Raw genomic sequence first — 21,357 nt, 5'->3', positions numbered from 1 at the left:
TGCAGAGACAAAGCCAGATGAAATAAAAAAGAATTTCAGAAAGAGTAAAAGCAGACGCTGCAGGTAAGATGTTCAGCTTAATATGCTAGGAACCAGACTTCAGGAAGTGCCAGGGTATCTGCAAAGGCCTGCAACCATCGTGTTTTAAACACATTGTTGTAATAGAAGATGCTCTGCTTGTTCATTCAGCACATATTGATTACCACTGCATATCAAGCCTTGTGGAAAGAAGGATGATTCTCACGGAAAAGACCACATTAAAGATGAGAACTGGAGCCAGGACTGTCCCTACTTCTAGTCATGGATGATAGAAAAATGTACTGATCCCTGGAAAAGGGGGAAAGTAAATAAGAATTACACTGTTTCCCTCACATTTTAATTATGTTACTTAAGTGCCCAGGCTAAATGTTTAGGGGAGGCACCACAGAATGTACTTAATTGCAATCCCGAGGGCAAGAGAAATGTTTATTTATTTTGCCTAAAACTGCTCTGATTTTCCTCAGGCATTCCCACTGTCTAGATGACAGGGAAAAAAAATAACAAATGTCCAATCTGGTTTATAAATTAGTGTAATAAAATAAACAGTCCCTTTAGGTAATGATCAATTTTGGGGACCATTGCTCAGGCTCTCTTAGTTCTGTACCCTTCTCTCTAAGATGGAGTCTGGGGGATGGAGGGTATGTAGGGAGGGGGTTAGTATAAATTTTGGGGGGAGGGAAGAGTCTGCTGGTCTACACAAGCATCACCAAGGTTCTTGATGGTTCTGGCTGCAGTGTTCGCATCACTGAAGTGTGGCTGGCTCAACCACATCCCTGAGTTTACATGCCCCCTCTGCGATGATATCTGTCTCTTTTTATCTGGAATCTACTCAATCGGTGGTCTCACTCTGCAGACTTAGTCTCCCCTTGGCTCCTACTGAGTCTCTGCCACATGCCCCAGTAGGCCTGGTTGGTCTCACCCCAGCTTCTGAAACAGAGTCACCCTTTTCCTGCCCCAGCAGGGCCCACAGCAGGTTTGCTGGCTCTCAACTGTGTATAACTGGTGAGTTGAACACAGGAGTCTCCTGAAGGGCAATTAAAAGCAACCTCATCCTCTCCCTACACAGCCCGTTCTGAACTAGCTTCTCCCCGTGGAGCTGGTTTTCCAGCCTCTCATAAAATCTTGGGCAACTTTCATAATTCACTACTTACTCTCAGGTAATAAAAGTTCCTCCAGTTGATTCTAGTACAAAAGTGTCATTTCAGTAATTAATATGTCCAAGACAGGGAGAAAAAAGGTTTAATCTCCAGAATTTACTTAAGGTTGGATTTTCTTTCTTCCTCCAGTTTGGGCCTATAGCAGGCTGGATACCTGCAGAGGGAAAGAGGTGTGTAGTTGGTTACTTTCTTTATTTCCTTATCTTAGCCTCCTTTCTCTCCTTCCACTCACCGGGCTGTGGAAGGAAGGAAGGGGAAGAGAAAGGAAGGGCAGGACAGGTGTTACCTGGCTGGTGCTGATGTTCTCTGGTCCTCTGGCCAAAGCAGCTGCTGAATGCCTCTGTGGGCACCTTGGTCTTCCTGACTCTTCTGCTGGCCTCTCTGAACCCAGGCAGGGCCCCTCCGCCGTCAGCTTCGCCTTGGCTCCAGCATCCACCAGTTCATCTGTAGTTCTTTCTGCCGCAGACGTCATGCCCTCCGGCAGAGGCTCTCCTGGGCATTATCCCTTTAAAAATAGCTCCAGGCCAACGTTTCTCCTGCAAGTTCCACATCTGGTTTTAAAGAATCAAGTGCCTTTGATCATCTCTCAGTGGGAGTACAGTCAGTTCCCCAAGCAACTCTCTCTGCTAGCGGGCCTCTTCAGGCAGCCTCTTACCATTTTCAGGCATTAAACATAAGTCTACTGTGTCCCCCAAGCTTCATGGCGGAAATCTTGAACTGCATTTAGTGGTTTTATGTTTAATAATAATATTAGTATTTTGATTTTGAAATTATTCGAAATCAAACTGGCTCAAACTGAAGCCTTAGTAGTTCAGTCTCTCATAGCATCCCACTAGTAGACACAGTTGAAGGAAGGCTCCTGTCCTGAGTGTGGGGACAGGGAGATTGCTTCACCAGTTAACGTAAGCCAGCTGGTCCTTTGCTGCACCTATTCTAGCACTTGTCATGCTGCATAATTGTCTCTTTGTGTCTGTCTCTCCTACTAAACTGTCAGCGCTCTGAGGACAGAAACTTCATCTGCTTTGTTCGCCATTATTTCTGGCAAACAGTACATGCATTCTTAATGGGGGTGATATCAAAAAAAAAATCTTAGACAATTCAATAGCTTATTACCCTCCAAAGGGTCAAAATTCACAGAGACACTGTATATCTATGGTACTAAAATTTCATGGACAGGAGTACCACTGGGGTGCGGGAATTGTTGATAATGAAAAAAGGTTGACAAACACTGATCTAGCACAATATAGACAACAATAAATATGGGTTAGCTGAGTGCGTAAATGAATGCATGACCCTAGCTCTTGCTCCCTGTAATTTCCCCTTTAGTATCTCCTGGCAATGTTTCATGAGGCAGTGTTTCATGTTTCACTCACTAGAGCCATCTTCTACTCCTATACACAACTGTGAGTTTGATGTATATTCTTTCAACAGCGTTAAGCAAAGGTGAAATGGCCTTTTTATCTGTTACTACAGGTGAAGTTAGTTCATAACATCTTTTTATGAATTTCTTCCATTTAATGTCTTTGTTCTCAAGAGTGTAAAAGCTTTCAACCATGTTGTCTTGTGGTTATAATAAAGTTTATTGTATCACTCTCTGAAAACAACCAGTTTCACTAACTGACTTGAAAATCGGGATACGGATTTGATTTCCTTGTTTTTCTTTTTTTTTCAGAACTGCCAAATAAATTAAGTTTTTTTGAAAAGGGAAAGTGCTTGAGCAGTGTGTCCACATATGAGAATATATGTTATATACTCATAGGTTCTCAAAAATATTTAATAGTATAACATAAATGTTATTTATATAATCTCCAGGTAAAGTTTGGGCTGATATCATCCATAGAAATATATAACTGTTAAAAATAAGTAGCAGTCAGAAAGTGGTATATTGATAATAATTCTGATAAATAATATTTGGAGAATAAAATTATCAATGATTTAGTGAAATATTATTTTATATATATATAAAATTATATAGTTCTTAGAAGCTACATTTGAACAAATAGAGAGTCCAATGAAAACCAAGCAATTATTGAACACATCTGCTTTCAAAAATAGAGAAAGAATGGCTAATGACATCTAAACTTTACACAGTATTTTTTGACATGTCACAGTGTTTTATAAGCATGATCTTATTCAGTTTGAAACATTGCAATCATCTTAGAAAAATTCGATTTGCTGCTACTTTATAAGTTGATAAATTATCGTTCTGAAAACTTAGGTGATTTTCCTAAGTTCACACTGTGAATGAGTAGTAAAAGGTGGCTTCAATTTAAGCACCTGTGCTATTTCTTCTATGCTTTTCTGCCTCAGAAGTGAATGTTCCAAAAATCAAAAAATTGATTTTTCCTAAACTGAGACCTAAGAAAAGTTCAGTTAATATAACAATCTGGAAGAATTACATTTCAAGTTCACAATCAAGATTGCCCTTTACTCACTCATGTATGTCCTTCCACATTCAGGTAGCAGCATTTATTGTCTAAGGAAAGGAGGGACTCAGGAGAATACAAAGGCCAATTCTTTGGGTTTTTTTTAATGCTATTTTTTTTTCTCAATTTTATTTTTTTAGAGCAGTTTTAGGTGCACAGCAAAACTGAGAGGAGGGTACAGAGATTTCCCATATAACCCCGTCCCCACAAATGCATAGCCTCCCCCATTATCAACATCACTCACCAGAGTGATACTTTTTTTTACAAAGGATGAACCTACAGTGACACATCATAATCACCCAAAGTCCATAGTTTACCTTATCTTGGTGCTGTACATTCTATAGGTTTGGAAAAATGTATAACCTAAATCCATCATTACGATATCATACAGAGTATTTTTACTGCCCCCAAAATCTTCTGTGCTCTGCCTATTAATCTCTTCCCCCAAACCCTGGCAGCCACTGATCATTTTATTGTCTCCATAGTTTGGCCTTTTCCAGATTGTCGTGTAGTTTGACTCATACAGCATGTAGACTTTTCAGATTGGCTTCTTTCACTTAGTAATACACACTCAAGTTTCCTCCATGTCTTTTCATGGCTTGATAGCTCATTTCTTTTTAGCACTGAATAATATTCCATTGTCTGGATGTACCAGAGTTTATTTATCCATTCGCTACTAAAGGACATTTCAGTTGCTTCCAAGTTTTGGCAATTACGAATAAAGCTACTATAAATATCCTTGCGCAAGTTTTTGTGTGGAGTTAAGTTTTCAACTCCTTTGAGTAAGTAATAAGGATTACAATTGCTGAATCATATGGTAAGAGTATTTTTAGTTTTGTAAGAAACCACCAAATTGTCTTCCAAAGTGTCTGTACCATTTTGCAATATATGAGTTTCTGTTGCTTTACATCCTTGCCAGCATTTGGTGTTGTCAGTGTTCCAGATTTTGGCCATTCTAGTAGGTGTGAGGTAGTATCTTAATTTGCATTTCCTTGATGACATATGATATGGAGCGTTTTTTCATATGCTTATTTTCCATCTGCATATCTTTTTTGGTGAGGTTTACATTAAGGTCTTTGCCCATTTTTTAATCAGGTTGTTTGTTTTTTTCTTGTCGAGTTTAAGTGTTCTTTGTATATTTTGAATAACAGTCCTTTATCAGATGTGTCTTTTGAAAATATTTTCTCTCAGTTTGTGGCTTATCTTCTAATTCTCTTGATATTGTCTTTCATTGAGCAGAAGTGTTAAATTTTAATGAAGCCCAGCTTATCAAATATTTCTTTCATGGACCATGTCTTTGGTATTGTATCTAAAAAAGCATCGCCTTACCTAAGGTCATCTACGTTTTCTTCTATGTTACCTTCTAGGAGTTTTATAGTTTTATGTTTTACTTCTAAGTCTATGATCCATTTTGAATTAATTTTGGTAAAGGATGTAAGGTCTGTGTCTAGATTCATTTTTTTGCATGTGAATGTCCAGTTGTTCCAGCACCATTTGTTGAAGAGTCTATCTTTGCTCCATTGTATTGCCTTTGATCCTTTGTTGACTGTATTTATAGGAGTCTATTTCTGAGCTTTCTATTCTGTTTCATTGATCTATTTGTCTATTCTTTTACCAATACCACTGTCTTGATTACCGTAGCTTTTTTATAGTAAGTGACGAAGTTGGGTAACATCAGTCCTCCAATTTTCTTCTTCTGCTTCAATATCATGTTGGCTATTCTGGGTCTTTTGCCTCTCCATATAAACTTTAGAATAAGTTTGCTGATATACATACAATAACTTGCTAGGATTTTGATTTGGATCACATTGAATCTACAGATCAAGTTGGAAGGAACTGACATCTTGAAAATATTGAGTCTTCCTATCCATAAACATGGAATATCTCTCCATTTATTTAGTTCTTTGAATTCATTCATCAGAGTTTTGTAGTTTTCTTCATACAGATCTTGTACATATTTTGTTAGATTTATATCTAAGTGTTTAATTTTGGGGGGTACTAAAGTAAATGGTATTGTGTTTTTAATTTCAAATTCCACTTGCTCATTGTTAATATATAGGAAAGCAAGTGGTTTTTGTATATCAATGTTGTATCCTGCAACTTTGTTATAATTGCTTACTGGTTCCAGGAGTTTATTTGTCAATTCTTTCGGATTTTCTACATAGACAATCACGTGATTTGAGAACAAAGACAGTTTTACACCTCTTTCCCAATCTGTATATCTTTTATTTTCTTTTGTTGTCTTATTGCATTAGTAAGACTTCCAGTATGAGGTTGAAAAGGAGTGGCAAGAGGGACATCCTTGCCTTGTGCCTGATCTTAGTGGGAAAGCTTTGAATTTATCACCATTAAGTATAATGTTACCTTTAGGATTTTTGTAGGTAGTCTTTATCAAATTGAGAAAATTCCCCTCTATTCCTAGTTCACTGAGAGTTCTTATCATGAATGAGTGTTGGATTTTGTCAAATGCTTTTTCTGCATCTATTGATATGATCATGTGATTTTCTTTTTTGGTCTGTTGATGTGATGGATTACATCAATTGATTTTCAAATGTTGAACCAGCCTTGCATACCTGGGATAAATCATACTTGGTTGTGGCGTATAATTCTTTTAATACTTGTTTTTTCAATTCTATTTGCTAATATCTTATTTGCATCTATGCTCACGAAAGATATTGGCATGTAGTTTTTTTTTTTGTAATATCTCTGTCTGGTTTTAATATTAGGTAATGCTGGCCTTATAGAGTGAGTTAGAGGGGCTGGCCCCGTGGCCTAGTGATTAAGTTCAGTGCCCTACACTTTGGCAGCCTAGGTTCAGTTTCTGGGCACGAACCTACAACACTTAGCAGCAGCCATGCTGTGATGGCGACCCACACACAAAAAAATAGAGGAGGACTGGCACAGATGTTAGTTCATGGCAAATCTCCCTCAAGCAAAAAAAAAAAAAAAATAAGAATGAGTTAGAAAGGATTCCCTCTGCTTCTATCCTCTGAAAGAGATTGTAGAGAATTGGTATAATTTCTTCCTTGCATGTTTTGTAGAATTCACCAGTGTACACATCTGGGCCTGGTGCTTTCTGTTTTTGAACAAAGCCAACACTTGACTTAAAAATTTCAAAATAATTTAGGACATAAAAAGGTTTTGAATAATAGACAATGTATATTAGAAAATTTCCTCCCTTCCTATTAATCATCATCCATCCCAGATTATATAAAGATTCTAGAGCTGAACTATCCAATATGATAGCCACTAGTCACTTGTGGTTATTTAATTTTAAATTAATTAAAATTAATAAAATTCAAATTCAGTTACTTAGTCACACATTTTAACTGCTCAATAGCCAAATGTGGCTAGTGGATACTATATTGGGTAGCACAGATATAGAACACTTCCATCATCACAAAAAATTCTACTGGACAACACTTCTCTAGGGACTGAGATGAGGTTGAAAAAGAGAGGAGAGAAATAGAGATTTAATAACAAAGTGAGGTCTTAGTATGTGTCCCTGAGAAAATGCTTTAGCCCTGTGAACACCTCCCCCCATCATGGGAGTAGACAATTGAACTGAAAACTGAGGGGTCCTATACTGCAGTCACAAGTAGTCTCTAAGAAAACAGCAAAATTCCAGAACTTTCCATGACTCAGCACAGCACAGAGGCACTAGAATAGCAATGACTGAGTGTGTTTTCTTGGCAGATGGACCTGGGATGATGTCATGGAGTTCGCATGTGTATTAGTATGGCCAAGGCAATAGTCAAAAGTTATTTCTTCTAGGGCCAAAAGTAGAACAGACATAGTTAAGAGTTTCCTGCCACTCCAAAAGGACACCAAAGTAATTGAGAGAAGGTAGACTTTGAGAGATTTTGTGGTTGGGGAAAAAGGATGTATCCATAGGAACAAATAACTGAGGATTGCTTGGCATCAGATAACTCAGCAAATGCCTGCATAGACAGGTGATAATAACAAAAACCAGGTACCACCTTTGAACCTAGTGATAGGACACCTGTAATTTTCATTAGAATAGTTAAGCATGAACATTTTGATATTTCATGTGCATCCAGCATTCTAATTAAGAATCTTTACCCCAGGGGCCGGCCCTGTGGCGTAGCTGTTAAGTGTGCACGCTCCCCTGCTTGCAGCCCGGGTTCAGATCCCGGACGCGCACTAACACCCAGCTTGTCAGGCCATGCTGTGGCGGCATCCCATATAAAGTGGAGGAAGATGGGCACGGATGTTAGCTCAGGCCCAGTCTTCCTCAGCAAAAAGAGGAGGATTGGCAGATGTTAGCTCAGGGTTGATCTTCCTCACAGAAAAAAAAAAAAGAATCTTTACCCCAGGAGTGGTCAGCTAGCAATATATCAGAAAAGCCACTATCCAGAGGTGGTTATTATAGGCACTTCAGTTATTGTTATCTCTGATCACATCAGCTATTTAGCTAATTAGTACACTGTCAAAAATGGGTTTTCATTAATAAAATTAATGGTTTATTAATAGCATGAATAATGTTAGAAATATACTTTTTTTGGTGACAGTAAACCTATTACAGAATGGGAATTGAATAAAATATTTTAGATACACTCTTATCCTTGCCTGCTTGGAGTCATTTGTGTGGCGTTTTGCTGGCTGAATTAAATGTTACACAGGACATCGGAACAAATTTGGTCCCAGCTTCTGTAGGTTAGATTAATCAGTTGCTGATGAAGTGGCAAACTCATGGGAAAATTCACCAAAAACCAAGACAATGTAGAAATGAGGGGTGGAGAGTATTTGGAGATAATTTTCCGTGAATCTGTCAGGTTTCCACACGTCTTTGAGCAGAGGCACTGACTGTCGTTGTTCTGGACTACCTTTTCAAGGCTTATTGTGTGGTGTATAGCCTAGAAAGATAGACAGGGTTCCCCCTTGGTCAGTTTGCAGGGTTTTTTTCATAGCAAGAGTTGGCAAACAATAACCAGTGGGCCTAACTCAGCCTGCAGCCTATTTTTGCATGTCTTATGAGTTAAAAGTGGTTTTAACATTGTTAGAGTTATAAAACAAGCAAAAAAATGAGGAAGCATGTGCAACAGAGACTGTATTGGGCCAACAAAGCCTAAAATACTTACTATCTGGCCCTTTACAAAAAAGTTTGCCAGTCCTTGGCTTACAACTTCGAAAGATAAAGATAGTGTCTCTCTACAGAGCGTATAGTAGTCAGGCTTACTATTCAGTAGAAAAGACTCAGAGTTCTCTAAGCTCAGGTTTACTCTCCCGTAACGTACCTGAGTGAGTACGCAGTTGTAATCTGGCCCTCTACACATTGCCCTGTGGGAATTGGGGCTCAGAGAACCAGTATACATGCTGATACTCTGGCTATTCCTATTGTCGTGAGTAATAATTGTCCTTTGTCTCTGATCCAAGAGTCTCATGTCTTCTGCCAGTATTACAAAACTGTGGTAGATTAACATGTGAGCTTGCAAATAAGATAATTTTTCACGATTCTTGACACCTATTGACATCAGAAAAGATCATGAAATCCTACCTCTGGAAGATGATCACTTCTGCTTTAGGGCACTTTTCATGTAAGGTGGTGGCTGGAACACATTAAAGAACAGAGAACAGAGAACTGGGACTCTGTGGAGATTGCAAAACAGGTTTATGAACTGTTTGTACCAGCTAACTAATAAAGGTTTGCTTAATAGACTTCTCTCTCTCTCTGAGGTGTATATATATGGTGGAATTTGGTCTGAGACTTACTTTCTTTTTCTTTTCTTTTTTTTTTTTTTTGAGGAAGATTAGCCCTGAGCTAACACCTGTTGCCAATCCTCCTCTTTTTTGCTGTGGAAGATTGGCCCTGAGCTAACATCCATTCCCATCTTCCTCTACTTTATATGGGACGCCACCACAGCATGGCTTGATAAGCGGTGTATAGGTCTGCGCCCGGGATCCAAAACTGTGAACCCCAGGCCACCGACATGGAGCATGCGAACTTAACCTCTATGCCACCGGGCAGGCCCCAGACTTACTTTGTTTTTAACCTTGGAATTAAATTTCTTGGGAGGCTGTCATTATCTACAGAGAAGAAATTGGCTCAGGCCAATTTGTAATACCTTGGCACCCTGTAAGCCTCCTACAGTGGAGGCGTAATTTTAAGAAAAATGTCCATTATCTGGAAGTATGAAGGCTCAAAACAAAGATTAAGTTCAATTATAGAAAAACTAAGAGTTCATAGCTTAAGATGAGTACTTGCTATAGCAGTTATTAGTGGCTAATGAAATAAAGAGATGGGCAGCTTTCAAGATAAAAATTAAAATATGTATTATTTAGACTTGCTATCTATAATATTTAACTGCCAGGGCATTTGGAGTGGTATAATTAACCAAAAGATATTCCACAGAAGGTCGTGAATGATCACACTTTAGGAACTTCAGAATGAGATTCTATAGTTTCTCAGAAAAATGGAAATGGTTAAAAGAATTCAAGCATGCTCTAAAATTTATGTTTTATCAGAAAAGTATAGAATGCAAATTACTAATTTGTTATAAAATTTAAATCAGAATGGAATTTTGACACCATGTATGTGTCTATTCTGTTGCTAGAGAATGGGATTCTAGAAAAATTTCACATTAAATGATATAATGATTACATATGGGGAAACATGCTACTGACCTTTTAGAGAATATTTGCCATCTCCTTTTTACTTTTAAAATGTTCAATTAATCATGCTTAACAATCCCATTAGAGTCCCATTAGAGTTTCTTGATTGGCTGGTACCATTTCCTGCTGCCTGAGTCCCCTAATTTTTATTCGAGGTACACATTTTCAGTTATGAAACAGTGTTAGTTCTGGCATTAGTTAGCAGCTGAAGAAATGTTGCATATAACAAGAATATTAACTTTATTCTCCATTCACTTGCTAAGTTGTAAACATAGTTCATACTTCTGAGTGAGTAGAACCTACTCGAGCAGCATTCTAGAGCCAGGGTCATTTCCACAGATCTGCATGAGGCCCTGTCAACACCAAGCACAGGCTGCCGATGGCGTGGACTCCACAGAGAGCCACTTGGGCCCTTGATGAAGACTCGTAATTTTCTCTTTTCCTTGCCCTCATTCCCCTTCATCTTTTTTGTTTCGTTTTCTCTCTCTCATCTCTGTCATGTAATAGATGTGCTCATGAACTGTATGTATCGTTTACCCTAATGGTGACATTTAGGATATTCTTTACGCCATTTAGAAACTATCAAAAACAATGTCGCGCATCATGTACATTACATACCTGAATGACTGACAAAAGTCTCACTTTCCATTAAAAACGTCTTCAAGTACCGTAGACACAACTAACATTCCGAAAAGAGCCTTCAGAATGGACGCTACCACTGCTCAGAGAGCAGCAAAGAGAGCTCACTCAGTAGAAGTGACCACCAAAGGAGGGAGGTCCTTTCTGCTGGAAATTTTGTTTGCACCCAATACAGGTAAAATTTCTGCCTAGGGAGCCCATGAGTTAAATTTACTCTACTGCTTCTCAATGACTAATCCGGGGAAAATAAAAATTCAAAGTTTCACTACTCTGTGAGGGTTCTGTAATTGACATCTTCTTTGCATGTGTTTCCCATAAATACTCCAGCAGAGCGGAGTTCCTGCTGGCCATTCCAGTAATAGAGACGTGCATTAGGTGTTTTTCTAAACATACTGAATATCGGCTCTGGGTGCCTTTTCCAAAGGAATTCGTATTGTTGGAGCAAGGAATTTTTTCTTTAAGTACGGAATGTTGTAAACTATTCCCAGGCATACCAGACTCAGAACTCTAGGGAGCTGTGGTCTGGAAGATTGAGAAGGCATGATATTACTTCCTCGACTTTACTTTTTGTTCCAGATGGAACCACTTAAATGAAGTCATAGCCTGATGTGCATGGAACAGAGGCCGGGAGAAAGAAAAATAAACAACACTGTTCCCATATATGTGTGTCTTAAATATATATATATGCATATATGTATACATATATATATGAACACATTATTCTCTCCAAACAAGTACTAATTAATATTATTTTAAAAGTCTTCCATATGCATAATTTTTATGATTTTCAAAGTGCTTATACATGTACACAAACAGACATATATGCTTCTCAGATACTCTATAAAGTAATTAATATATTTATTATTATCTTTATTTTGTAAATGTGAAAAAAGAAAATAATTTGCCTAGGACCACGGTTAATTAGTAACAGAGTCAAAATTAAAATCCAGAATTCCAGATTCCTATTTTACTGCTCCGAGTCCTATACTTTAGAAGAGTTTGCTGCTCAAAGAGGCTACAATATTTCTCTTAATCTAATGGCATGCTGATTTCCAAAGGATATAGCATATAAAACAAGATGCTTTCCTCATAGATCATTTCTACCTGTCATATGGAAGTAAAGACATATTATCAATGACTAGGCCAGTCTGGTGAATTGCTCTGTATGGGAATTCCATTTTCAAATAGGGCTTCTGAAATGAGGTTGTTAGAAGAATAACTAAATCAATTCACCAGACTTTCCTTTAACATGATGAAAGTAAACTAGAAATTGAAATCTCTTACTTTATAATAAGAAATATCAAATGTGTGAAAATAAATGGGTAATGACAGGGGATATTGTGTCAATAAATTATTTATATGCCAGTCCAGTCCTTAATTCTTGCTGTCTCTCCTAAGGAAAATGCTCTGCAAGATGTTGGTCCCATTGCCAAGTAGATACCCCAAACTCTTGATGGCTGATAACACTGGTTTCACTTTAAATCAGAGTCACAGAAAATCATACTTCCAGGGTAACGATCAGCAACATCTTATCCATTTAAACTTAGCATCATTATTCTCAGTTTGTGGTCTTTAAGGAAATCTATTCATAGAACACGATTAAAATAGTAAGTATTGCTGGATTGATTCTTAAGCGATAATATTGTTAATTGCTGCTCTTATCAAGGTGAGTTACTTTCACTACGTTGTTTGGAAGGAAAAACAGTGCTACGAGCAGCCATTAAGTTTGAGTATTGCAAGCCTGGCAGCTTGACCTGATTCAAACTCTTGGCAGAAGAGAGTCAAATATTAAGTCTGGCCTGTAACAAGGACAAATGAACTAAAAAAATACAAATTAATCTATCCCTCCCTCCATGTAATCTCTCTTTACCCTTATCACAGGTGTTCAGTATATTTCATTTTTCCTCCTTCCACTTTATCTCCAAAGTATGCCCTTTCCCCTCAATCTGTAGTGAAAAGACTGGTTCATCCTGGGCCATCTCTTGCTAAATTATCACATCTTTCTCATTGAACTCTTTGCTTCTTTCCTTTTTTTTTGTCTAGTCAATCAAACTTGTCACCACAAAGATGATAATCCCTGTTAAAAACTAGAGTTTCATCATCATCTTTGAATATGAATAGAAGCATTTTAAGAGAAGAGCTATAGGAAAATTAATAAAACACTTGACTTGAAAGAAGTGCAATTGAATATATTATGCATGTGAAGAATCTTCTCTGCCACCTCTCAGAGACTTTGCAGTCAAAATATTCACCGATACAGAATTATGCATCAGCTGAGTCTATGCATATAAACCAATAGGAAAAAACTAAAGCAAATTTAATCAAATAGCTTATTGTTAAAACAATTAGAATTGAATTGAATTTGCATTTTTAAATTTTGTCTTTAAAATACATGGTTACTTCAGGATATTAACCAGACTTGTCATCTGCCACTCGAGGAGCTGGTTCCTGTTTGCAGACAGTCTGTATAAGGACTTTAGTGCACATCCCTGACACATATGTTGATAAAAAATACTAGCCCCTCTCAACAAAGCAAAGTGTCCTTGAGTTCAGTGGGAGAGGTTTACCCTTTTAGCAAGAGAGAGAGGCTGAATGAATGCCTCTCACCCACGGCTGGTGAATGCCTGGTGAAAACTAAGCAGTCCTTGGCAACACGATGTTTGCCACTTTCTATTATTTACAACACCCTAAGCTTTGCTAAAGGACTTGCAAGAGAAGGTGAAAGAGAGAGTGAAGAGAGCTTATATTCTTGCAGATTTGTTACTTAGGAGTCTTTTTCTACTTCCGGAATGAGCTGTCAGATGATTAACTCAAAAGGTGCCTTCTCACAAAGAATTTGATTTATTTTATGAAAAACACATTTTACTCAAAATTTTCATAAAATGACAAAGTCTACCAACTGTAAACCTTGTTACATTCACTATAAAGTGTTGAACTCTGTTACTACTGAGTATTTTAACATCATAGAACATTAAGGGTTAAACAACATTTATAAATTATTGTAGTTTAGTTGTATAATGGCCACCCAACGACATCAAGTCCTTATCCTTGGAACTGGTAAATGTGACCTTATTTTGAAAAGAGATCTTTGCAGATGTAATTAAGTTAAGGATCTTGAGATGAGGAGATTACTTTGGATTATCCAGGTGGACTCTAAATGACATCATAAATGTCCTTATAGGAGCGAGGCAAAGGGAGATTAGACACACGGAGGATAAGCCAATGTGAAAATGGAGGCAGAGATCGCACTGATATAGCCACAAGCCAAGGATTGCCAGCAGCCACTAAAGCCAGGAGAGAAGCATAGAATTCTCTCTCAGAATCTCCAGAAGGAATCAATCCTGCCAACACCTTGATTTCGAACTTCCGGTCTCCAGAACTATAAAAGAAGAAATTTCCATTGTTTTAAGCCAACAAGTTTGTGGTAACTTGTTATGGCAGCCCTAGAAAACTAATACAGCTATTTACAGCACATATTATGAATTCTTAAGACAGTCATTCTTCTTATAAATGTGCGGACTTTTGTCATTAGAATACCAAGGCTATAGTATTTACTACCATGAATTACAAAAGAAATAAACCAGGATAGAGAAATCAAGTAATGAGATCAGGAAATTAGAAAGTTTCAAGAAACAAAATATGAAGATCTGGGAAGAAAAAAATATATAAAAATTAATTAGGATTTTTAAAGCATAGTTCTTAATGAAAGTAGAAATAGGTTGTTATGTCATTTCCTCCAGTCTTCCCTGAGGCTGCCTTTCAAATCTAATTAACTGATCTATCATGAAAGAAGGCTTAATTTAGTTTTGTTTCTTACAGATGAATGACATGATTTTATTTAAAAAGTCAAATTTTGTGTAGGGGCTTTAAAATGCAAAGGTAAATAAGATTTGGACTTCATGTAAGTTTAAGTTTCTTTAGAAGTTAATTCTTGTCCTGACTTAGAAGAATAAAGCAAAAGGAGAAAGAAAGAAAGAGAGAAAGAAAGAAAGAAAATAATGAAAGAAAGAGAAGGAAGGAAGGAGAGAGAGAGAAAGAGAGAGAGAGGGAGGGAGGGAGAGACGGAGGGAGAGAGAGAGAGAAAGAGAAAGAAAGAAAAGAAAGAAAGAGAGAGAGAGAAAGAAAAGAAAGAAAGAAAGGAAGGAAGGAAGGATAAAAGAAAGAAAGGATAAAAGAAAGAAAGAAAGAAAAAGAGAGAAAGAAGAAGGAAAGAAGGAGAAGGAAACAAGGAAGTAAGGGAAGAAGGAAAAGAAAAAGGAAGGAAGTATCATAGTGTGTTAACGTGTTACTATTCAGGCTGCCAAGAAAACCATTTTCTAATCAGGTATCTCCTCTGGCCTAGCCCCAGGTAAAACAGGGAATAGCAAATTTTTTAGTGGTACCCCTAATTACTTTTGCTTCCACTTCACCTACTAAAATGACAGAAGGGGTTTGAAAAACATATTCACACCAATGCACTGAAGAATTAATATACTAAACATCTATAACAGAGAATTCTAGTTCATCCCCCCAATATCCATTCTCCTCTCAGTAGTGAAATCCCCAACTTTTAACTGGGCACATAGCTGCTTAGAATAAAGGCTACATTTTCCAGCCTCTTTTATAGCTAAATGTTGCCACATGAGGAAGATAAAAGTGTTCTGAAAGGGGGGAAAAAGTTTCCCCCTTTTTAGATGCTGTTATGAGCAGAGATGTTATAATTTAATTCCCAGCAGCCATCTTGGACCAGGAATGGAAGCTGCGTATGGTGGACAACAAAATATACAGACCGCAGACCGTCTGCATAAGACTAATAAGAACAGAACTAATAAGCCTTGATTCCTTATGCCACGTCTTACCATGCCATTCAAGCCAACCCCTCAGCATAGTGCCAGACACAAAATAGGTGCTCATTAGACATTTTCTATTCTTAGTTTTATAATACCTATTATTTATTAATTAATTACAGCGTACTAGACACTTCACACGTACAACCCTCACAAGAATCCAATGTTAGGTAGTATTATCATACTCTTGTTATATATAAGGAAATAAAAATTCTGAAAGATGCCCAAAGTCATAGAGCTAGTAATTGGCTTATGATACAATTCTATCAAGACTATCTGATTCCCAACTGAGTGTTCTTTCCACTACGTTATTTTGTCTTATCATATGATCATTGCTGTTTCTGATTATCCCAAAGTTATTGTGAGGTTTTATTTCTTGTTTAAATATAGTAATTGTACCTAGTATAAAGGGAATAAATGCACTGAAGCAGATAATATGTTGCTTTTTAAAAACAAAAATAAAAATAATAAATGGAACAAAATGAAATCTGTTGGGAAAAAAATATTTTGGACGAGATTTCTGGTATTTCCTGCTACAAATTCTGCAGGAAATGTCTTTTTCATTCTTTTCCTCAACACTGACACTCAAGACTTTTGCACTTCTATTTCAGATTGAAGGCAACAGTTAGGGGTCTCAGGAGGAAAATCAAAATACAAATTTAAAGTGAAAAAAGAAAGAAACTCTTCTCATTGCATTTAGAAAGCTTAAAAAATTCACCGATATGAGAAGGTTTTAAGGAATTTTTCAAATGTCAAATAGCTTCTTCCTTTTGATTTCCATAATGAAACAATTTGACCAGTATTCTCAGAAAAGCTTTGTTTTACTTTTATGAAGATAATTTATTTTCAGATACTTCAAACATCTGACCACAAATAATACTGTGACATTAGAAAGCAGAACATAATCTTCCAGACTAATCAGAAGGCAGAAGTATGTTAAAATTGCAATCTAATTCCACCCTTTATTCCAATGCAATTTTTCCTTTGCAAATTTAGGCTGCATGTAAAGTAGTTAAAGAATTTAGTAACTGGCTGAACAGAGACTTGGTTGATGTCAACATTAGAGTTGTATCTCGGAGCTCTTTATTTGGTCAGAATCTACTTAATAATTTGGATATAGGAGCATGCCAAATTTGTGAGCGATATACAAGTGGAAAGAATAGGTACTATATTAGATGTTGTATAAATTACTTTTGCTATACAAAGAATCAGCTAAAACTTTGTGGCTTAAAACAGGCATTTATTAGCTCATAGTGCTATGGCTCAGTGGTTTAGGCTGAGTGCAGTTCTGTTGACCTGGGCTGAGCTTAACACGTTTTGGCTGAGGCTCATTTATGGGTCTTCAATCAATTGCAAGTTGGCTTGGACTGGCGAACTGTGGGATGGAGCGCCCCAGTCTCCACACGACCTTTCACCCTCCAGCAGGCTAGCTTGAGCTTGTTCACTTTGTGGTCTCATGCTTCCCAGAGCTGCAAAAGAGAATACAAGTCCCTAAGGCAATCACTTCTCAGTCTCTGCTGTGGCACATTTACTATTGTTCCGTTGGCTAAGAAGAGTCACGTGGCCAATCCCTGAGTCAGTATAAGATGGACTAGAAAAGTGTGGGGATAAAGGGAAGTATAAATAAATTTGGAGCCATTACTGCCACAATCTAACACAGATGATAAATAAGAATTTTTAAATTGGCAAGAGTGGTGGACCAAAAATACAAGGAGAAATCTCATAGGGATAAATAAAAAATATAGCACTTGTATTCAGAACACCTCCATATAGGTAGAGAATGAAGGAGATCTGATTTAAGCTCAGTCCCATTGAAAAAATCTTAGAAATTTGGTTGGTAACAAATTCAATATAAAACAGCAATGTGAACTGACTATCAAAGGAAAGAGAACAGCTAATGTAATCGTAAGTGGCATTATTGGAAGTAGAGACGTCAAACCAATGGAGTCAATAGTCTCCTAGGATTTTGCGGTGGTCATACCTTACCATTCTGGGGACAATAAATGACAAGAGAAAGTGGAACACAAAATGTTCCCAAGGAGTGCAATCTGAGTGATAAGAAGCTAGAAATACAAATCCTTTAAAGGATGTGATGTCCCGGGTGCAAAAGATTTAAGAGTTGAAGGTAGTGTGATGATAACATTCTTCAAATATATTAGAAGCAATGTTACATAGAAATCAGATTAGATGTACTCCCACGGCTTTGGAAGGAAGAGGGAGCTCATAAGTAGAAGGTACAAGGAGGCAAATTTAAGCACAGTAGTAGGAAAAAAAACTCGCAGTTATTAGAGGTGTCCATAAATGGAATGATCTACTTGCCAGGTGGTGAGCTTCCTTTCACTGTAAGTGTGCAAGCACAGAGAGGATGGCTATGACTAGGAAGCAGCTATGCAAGGTCCTCTGCAGCAGTGGTTCTCCAACCTGGCTGTGCATCAGAATCACCTATAGAGCTTGGAAAGTACACATGCTGTGGCACACCTCTGGCATGGAATCTGGACAACTGTACTTTAAACTTCCTTACTGGAGATTCTGATATAGACCAAGTTTGGAAGCCATTGCTCTAAGACAGAGTCAGCCAACTATGGCCGGCCACCTGTTTTATATGGCCCTAGAGTTAAGAATAGCTTTTACCTTAATATTTTGTGACACGTGAAAATTACATGAAATCCAAATGTCAGCATCCATAAATAAAGTTTTATCAGAACACAACCATGCTCATTCTTTATGTTTTGTCTACAACATTACAACAGTGGAGTTAAGTAGTTGTTGAGAGGGTATGGCCCACAAACCCTAAAATATTTAATATCTGGCCCCTTACAGAAAACATCTGCCAACTCCTGCTCTAAGATTTTGCTATCAAAAGTGTAGTATCACCAAAAAACTTGTTAGAAATGCAGAATCTCAGATCCCACTCCAGACCCACTGAATGAGAAACCGCATTTTAAATGATACCCAGGTGGTTAGTATTTACATTAAAGTTTGAGAAACACTTCTCTAAGCTGTTGATCAATTCTAAATTTCTATAATCTGGATATATTTAAACTCCATGTTGCATCGTTTGCATCAATTATTCAGTGGAAACAATATAATATTACTTAGTCTGACACTGTCCTTCAAGTACCATATTCAAAACACTTTTAAATGACCCAGAAATCCACTGGTAAAACAGAAGCATACAAAGTCCTTTCAGTTACATAGAGAAAATTAGTATTATAAAAATTGGGCAGTCTTCCCAGCACCCAGATCTTGATTTCTAATAACATTCTCCACTAAAAGGAACCAAAGGTCCTTGGCAAAATGACTGATTCTAGGACTGGGGCAGGCAGTATACAAGATGAGCCTGGAGTATCTTATAGTGTCAGAAAGTAAGGAAGTGATCAAACACAAGACAATGGGGACATGTCAAAGGGACACAGGAGACAACTGAGAGAGCTCCCGATGGCCAAGACTGGAAGAATTTGAGTAACAAAACAAATAATGTAGTATTAGGTTATAACCCAAAGTATAAAATAAATATACATGAGTTCATACTGAGATAAATGATTGAATGAATAAGTAAGCGAGAGAGAAGAGACAAGTCTCCTAGAGAGAAGAATTCCAAATAAAATATATATACTCTGCCCTCAGGGAGGTGGAGCATAACTCCTCAACCTTTAAGTATAGACTGTGCACAGTCACTTCCTTACAAAGAGTGCAGTTTGGAAAAGTTACAGTATCTGGTAACTTTAGAGTGGAGAAACCTAATGAACATGGCCTGAGCCAGGTGATCAAGGTTCCCATCAATAGTGACGTCATGTTGACAGCATGTACCTTGATATGTGATGAAAAGGGCACTTTACCTCAGTAAATCCATAACCCCAGTTTAATCATGAAAAAAAAATCGAAAATTCCCACATGATAGAGATTCTACAAAATATGTATCCAGCACTCCTCAAAACTTTCAAGGTCATCGAAAACAAGGAAAGTCTAAAAAACTGTCACAATCTAGAGGAGCTTAGGGAGTCATGACAACTAAAAGTAACATGGTATTCTGGATGGGGTCGTGGCATAGAAATTAATGTACCACACTGACGTTAGATGCTAATAATAAGGGAAACTGGTACAGGGTACATGCAAACACTGTACTATTCTCACAATTTTTCTGTAAATCTAATAAATTAAATAAATTAAAAATTTATTTAAATAATTGGGCCATTCTGAGGTTTGACCTCTTATTTATATGTTCAGTTTCAAGTCCTCAAGAAGTTTCCTAACACATTTTGCCTAGAATCCTTTTTGGAATTAGGTTTTAACCATAAATTACAAATTAAATAAAGTTATGCCCATAATCACATCCTGGTACGTTGTCTGGTTAGCTCTTCACGCCACAAACCCTTTTAATTGGACTGAACGACTGAAGACTTACTATTCATTGCTCTACCAATATGGCTGGTCTAACCCGAGTCAGTCCTTGCTGGGTTTCTGTTTCTGAAGCAAGAATGAAGACCCATGTGGTCTGAATGTAAGTTGAAGGCATGAAGAGATTCTGACACATGGAGAGGCAGAATTTTGACCTTCAAGCTTTTTGGAAATGTGAATGACTGCTGAGAGCTGTAGGGGAGACTCAGCAGGACTGAGGAATGTTAATGAAGTCTGCCTTTTTATAAGCAGTTGTTGCTGTAGAAAGAAACCGCAGTTATTAATGATGAAATATTGTACAGAAATTTTTGTAATGTAAGCAGTTCTCCCTCTTACAAACATCCCTCTTACAATCCTCAGAACCAGCCACTAGTGCCAAGGGAGGCATTGGAGCATCTGTGGTCTCAGGAGAAAGCAAAATTGCTGTGAAACGTAGGAAGAGAGGTTGCCCTTGTGGCATATTCTCAACTTACAATGTCCTGAATGGATGGTGGCACCTCCTGGGTAAACAGATCAAAGGCACACTGCCAGAATTTTTAAGTTAGTGTTACATTCTTAAAATTCCACCAATTCATCTCATTATGAAATGTAAATATATCTGGTATCCTTGTGAATCTCTCTTTCACTATTCATGTGGATTAATTCCATCAGAGGATTGCTGCCTGGTTAATACCTAATTGAGGGTGGCTGTGCTGAGGGCAGAGATTTACTTTGGCTGGAGTAGCTCTTTGGCATGGTGTAGGCTTAAGGAAATATTAGGGAGATCATATAGCAAAGTGGTTTACAATGTGATTCCAAATAAATTTTAGAATTATTTTGTCAATTTCTAAAAAAAAAAAAAAATTTTTGTTTTGCTAAGGTTTTAATTGCAATTGTGTTAATTCTATAAATGAGTTTAGGGAGAATTAACATCTTAATATCAAGTCTGCTAAACTATGAACATGATATATCTCTACATTTATTTAGATTCTCATTAGGTTCTCTCAGCAATGTTGCATAGTTTTCAGTGCATAGGTTTATCACCTGCTTTATTAAACTTATCTTTAAATATTTCATATTTTTGACGTTATTATAAATGAAATCTTTTAAATTTTATTTTCTAACTATTCGTTGTTAATATATAGAAATACAATTGTTTTTGGTGTATTGATCTTGTGTGCTGAGACCTTGCTAAATTCCATTACTAATTTTAGCAGCTCTTCTGTAGATTTTTTAGAAGATTTTCTGTAGATTTTCTGT

At 37.2% G+C, this 21,357-nt stretch overlaps 1 long non-coding RNA gene across 1 annotated transcript in view; it reads right to left on the bottom strand.

Annotated features, from left to right (window-relative positions):
* Window positions 1-16,847: 16,847 nt before the first annotated feature.
* LOC131420441 (uncharacterized) overlaps window positions 16,848-21,357 on the bottom strand; it is a 94,820-nt gene continuing 90,310 nt past the window's right edge. The window contains exon 7 of the long non-coding RNA XR_009223532.1: window positions 16,848-17,189. This is a non-coding gene — a long non-coding RNA (uncharacterized LOC131420441). The remainder of the gene's footprint in view (window positions 17,190-21,357) is intronic.

Source organism: Diceros bicornis, chromosome 23 (genome assembly GCF_020826845.1).
Source record: "Diceros bicornis minor isolate mBicDic1 chromosome 23, mDicBic1.mat.cur, whole genome shotgun sequence".
Classification (NCBI taxonomy): domain Eukaryota; kingdom Metazoa; phylum Chordata; class Mammalia; order Perissodactyla; family Rhinocerotidae; genus Diceros; species Diceros bicornis.
This window is presented reverse-complemented; position numbering and strand designations above follow the sequence as displayed.